General features: G+C 36.1%; 1 pseudogene; it reads right to left on the bottom strand.

Moving 5' to 3' along the window:
- Positions 1–2,272: 2,272 nt before the first annotated feature.
- Positions 2,273–2,417, bottom strand: LOC138431068 (U2 spliceosomal RNA; annotated as a pseudogene).
- Positions 2,418–5,069: the final 2,652 nt, after the last annotated feature.

Below are 5,069 nucleotides of genomic sequence, written 5' to 3'. Positions count from 1 at the left end.
CGAAGAGTTCAGTCATTGGAAAAGGCTCTGATGCTGGGAGGGATTGGGAGCTGAAGAAAGAGGGGACCACAGAGGATGAGATGGTTGGACGAAATCATGGACTCAATTGACATGAGTTTGGATAAACTCCAGGAGTTGGTGATGGACAGGGAGGCCTGGCATGCTGCGTTTTATGGGGTTGCAAAGAGTCAGACATGATTGAGCGACTAAACTGAGCTGAATTGATTGCATTGGGAAAGATTTCCAGTAGCATATTGAATATCAGTTGTGCAGGCAGAAACACTTGTCTCATTTCTGATCTTATGGGGAAAGTGGTTCATCTTGATCCTATGTGTCATGTTAGCTGAAGGAATTTGTGTATTCTTTTCATCAAATCAAAGATGTTCTTTCTATTCATCTTTGCTGAGAGCTTTTATAATAAATGGACATTGAATCATTTAAAGGTTTTCTTATCTTATTGAAATTATTATATGAGTGTTATCCTGATAATGGGGTAAGCTGTATTAATTTTTTTTTTAATTTACTGGTGCCTTACTTTGTGAGTTTGGGGTAGCAATGGGAACTGTAGCTTCTCTAGTTTTCCAACGATCTCCATTTCAGCTTTTCTGAATCTTGGGCCAAGTGCATATGCAACCAAGGGTGACTGATAACTGTTTCTTTCACAGGTTACCCATGACATGAATGTTGGCGGTGCTAAGAGGGTTCTAGCTCTACTTTGAATTTTTTAAGTGTTTAAACCAACTTAGCATTCCTGTTATTATTACCCTCTTGGTCAGTATAAAATTGCAGAATTTTATTAGCTGATATTCATCCTTTTTTCATAAAATATAGTTGTCTGTAGTTTTTTTTTTCCTTGTAATAACTTTGTTTAATTTTGTTATCAGGGTAACTAATGTTTTATTAAACAAATTGAAAGTATTTTCTACTCAATTTTCTGAAACAGTTTGTGTAGGATTTGTATTATGTATCCCTCAAATATTTGCTAGAATTCACCTGTGAGCCTACCTAGGGCTGCAGCTTTCTTTGTGAATAAGTTTTGATAATAAATTTAGTTTATTTAATATATGTAGAAATATTAAAGTTTTCTACTAATCTTATATAAAGGTTTGATATGTTGATTCTTCATGGAATTTGTTCATTCTAAAATTTCCTCTGCAGTTTTGTGTTATTTTCATTGTTTAGAATTCCATTTTTATTTAACTATTTGATTTTGGCTAACCCAGGTGGCTCAATGGTAAAGAGTCTGCCTGCCAATGCAGGAGACACAGGTTCAATTCCTGGGTTGTGAAGAACCCTGAAGAAGGAAATATTAACTCCTCCAGTATTCTTGCCTGCGAAATCCATGGACACAGGAGACTGGCAAACTATAGTCCATGGGGTCACAAAAGAGTCAGACATGACTTAGCAACTAAACAACAACAAACTTTTTTTGCAATATATTCAGTGCCTAGGGTTTCAGTGTATATCTTTAACATTTCACTGTTTAGTCAGTATTAAAATTGTACCATTTCATATAAAATTTAAGAAAATTAAGAAACTCAAGAAACTCATAGCCATACAGGCCCACTTACCTCATCTCCTCCATTCAGAGTTTACAGGTGTTATTATGTTTCAAAATATAAATAAGTGAGAGTATGCATGGAATAGTGAAAATATAAGTAAGTAAGAGTATGCATTCTGTATGGAATATATTTTAACTAAAGTTTGAACTATGAATGCAAGGACTCTGCACCACCACCCTTGCCTGCCAATAATTAAGTGATTTAAAAGCATTTACTAATTGCCTCAACAATGTCATTTTAAAAATTACAGGGAGACTTCTCTAAGGATGCAAATATGCAAAACAGGAATAATATTAGCCACCTCAAAGAATTGTCATTAAATAAAAGAGAATGTTTTTTCAAACTAATGGGATGAGTCTTACCCTTGTATTTCTTAATATAAACTATACATTATAATCATCATGTTGGTAGCATCTTTGAAGAACAATGTTAATTTATACTGAACTCAGCATGAACATTTATATTAATAATTATAGTGGTATTTATTTTAAAATTTAAAACCCCTGTCCTTTAGCAATATTTGATGAAAGCATCATTTACATCTCAGTATGAATGAATTCATAAAAGTGAAGTGAAAGTCACTCAGTCATGTTTGATTCTTTGCAACCTCATGTTTGATTCTTTGAAATCCTCATACAGCCCATGGAATTCTCTAGGCCAGAATACTGGAGTGAGTTGCCATTCCCTTCTCCAGGGAATCTTCCCAACCCAAGAATTGAATCCAGGTCTCCAACATTGCAGGTGGATTCTTTACCAGCTGAGCCACAAGGAAAGTCAGATAGAGGATATATCAGATATCAAACTGAAAAAAACAGATACTTATACTTGATCTTAGCCAAAAGGCTGAGAAGCACTTCATCAAACCAAATCCCTTTCTAAAAGCAAGTTGTTATATGTTGCATCAGGCAAGAAGAATTAGGTAAGTTCTTGGTCCAAAAGACAAAGCTGTAAACCAGGGGATGGGGGGAGGAATCCATTTTATTTTTCTTTCACTAATGTTTATACTCTTTCATCTTGTCATATGACTCCTTGAGACTGTTTTTCATGTGACAACTTCTATGCCCTAAATAGATATACACACACAAATACACATTCACTCAAATAAAATGCACACCACAGGAAGTAGCTAATACAAGTTAGAAAGTTTGATTAGAATGATGAGTTGGAAGGAAGGTCATCAAACCTCAAGATAGATTGCAAAGCAAGGACAAAGTAAAAATAATGTGCTTTACATAAAACTTCATCTTATTCAAGTAATCTGCCAAAAAGAGCCACAGTAGACAGAGCCATTAATTTCTTAGTTTAATAGTTTGAGGTGAATTGCTTTAATGAGTCTTCTGTTCAGAACTGAAGGTACTGTAAGCCTTTGTAGGCAGCATAATTAAAGTAGAGTGATTACCTCAATGCCAATAACTGAATTTTGGTCATAACAATGAACAAACGATTTTGCAGATTTTTATCATCACATGAAAACACTATTTAAACAATAAACTTTTTTAGACTAATGAGTTTATCAATGGTAAAAGAAACAAATGATCTGAAACAGGGTGAGGAGATATAAAAGAACTAGCATTAAATGATCTAGCAAAGAAATAAATTAATTTCAGATCCAGGTATGTTTGAGATGTAGTAACTTTCCACTATGTTGTTAGAAATTATAGATTAGAATAAGTGTAACTGTTCAATTAATGAAATAACTGGTGGACAAAAGTAAGAGTTATTTTGAATTATTCTTGACATTAAAGTCAAATATATATTTACATAGATGCCATAAACATGTAGGCTTCCCTAGTGGCTCAGACAGTACAGCAGCTGCCCGCAATGCAGGAGACCTGAGTTTGATTCTTGGGTCGCAAAGATCCCCTGGAGAAGGAAATGGCAACCCACTCCAGTACCCTTGCCTGGAAAATCCCATGGACGGAGAAGCCTGGTAGGCTACAGTCCATGGGATCGCAAAGAGTTGGACACGATTGAGTGACTTCACTTTCACTTTATAAACATATAAAATCTTCTTAAAAATTGGAATCTTTTGTATTTTTTAACAACACACATGAATACATGTATAACATTATAATAAACATGATTTGTAAGCTCAGTGGGGATTATGACCACTTTATTTTAGAAAACCTCCTTTCAGTGCACAAATCTGAAGTGCCTCTTGATGAAACTGTCAAGGGAGTGTATAATTTCCTCAGTTCTGTCTTGCTGCAGCAAACATTTGAAACAGTGGACCAGTGTTACAGCTTGGTTACAGCTCAGTTTTATTTGGCAAGCAAAGGATAGTACAACCTCGATGCCTGAGGGCAGACTGACCCCAAAGGAGAGGCCTCAATCTGTCTTGCCTTCCTCCTTTTATTCATTTGTCTCCTCTTTGCTGAGCCTTCCCTGTGCGTATTGGGCTAGCCAAGAAAGGGGTATGTTTTTTTCACCTGAAGTTTTCACTCCAGTCCATGGGTTTTCTTTTGTTCCATTTTCACAGGCTTTTCCCTTTTAGCCACCAGCATTTTGGACTCCTTTTTCCTATTCTAACTACCTAAAAAAAGTGAAAGAGAAGAGTGAAAATAAAAAGAAAAAAACTGGTTTAAAACTCAACATTCAAAAAGTAAGGTCATGGCATCCAGTCCCATCACATCATGGAAAATACATGGGGAAACAATGGAAACAGTGACAGATTTCTTTTCTTGGCCTCCAGAATCACTGTAGATAGTGACTGCAGCCATGAAATTAAAAAGACATTTGCTCCTTGGAAGAAAATCTATGACAAACTTTGACAGCATGTTAAAAAGCAGAGACATTACTTTTCCAAAAAAGGTCTGTCTAGTCAATGCTATGGTTTTTCCAGTAGTCATGTATGGATGTGAGAGTTGGACCATAGAGAAAGTTGAGCACTAAAGAATTGATGCTTTTGAACTGTGGTGTTGGAGAAGACTCTTGAGAGTCCCTTGGACTGCAAGGAGATCAAGCCATTCAATCCTCACGGAAATCAGTCCTGAATATTCATTGGAAGGAATGATGCTGAAGCTGAAACTCCAATACTTTGGTCACCTGAAGCAAAGAACTGACTCATTGGAAAAGACCCTGATACTTTGCAGGCAGGAGGAGAAGGGGATGACAGAGGATGAGACTGTTGGATGTCATCACTGACTCAATGGACACGAGTTTGAGCAAGCTCTGGGAGTTGGTGATGGACAGGGAAGCTTGGTATGCTGCACACCATGCGGTTGGGAAAAGTTGGACATGACTGACAGACTGAACTGAACTGGTGCACAAATAAATTTTGAAGTGTTCCTGAACTTGAAAAGCAGAATAAATGTCTCTTACTAATTGTAGGAAAACACATATACTAAGAGAAGTCTATGAAAATATTAGTCAGCAGTGTTTAAGATCCCAGTAATTAGATAAAAAAATATGATTCAGCACTTTATTTGCAGCTACATCTTCTGTCAGTTAGCTTCATATATTTAGGCTGAAACTGTTCTCATGTTTACTTGGAATATTGTTCAAGCA

The sequence above is a fragment of the Ovis canadensis genome, chromosome 1 (genome assembly GCF_042477335.2).
Source record: "Ovis canadensis isolate MfBH-ARS-UI-01 breed Bighorn chromosome 1, ARS-UI_OviCan_v2, whole genome shotgun sequence".
Taxonomy (NCBI): Eukaryota; Metazoa; Chordata; class Mammalia; order Artiodactyla; family Bovidae; genus Ovis; species Ovis canadensis.
The sequence above is the reverse complement of the archived record's forward strand: the minus strand, read 5'-3'. Positions and strand labels throughout refer to the sequence as shown.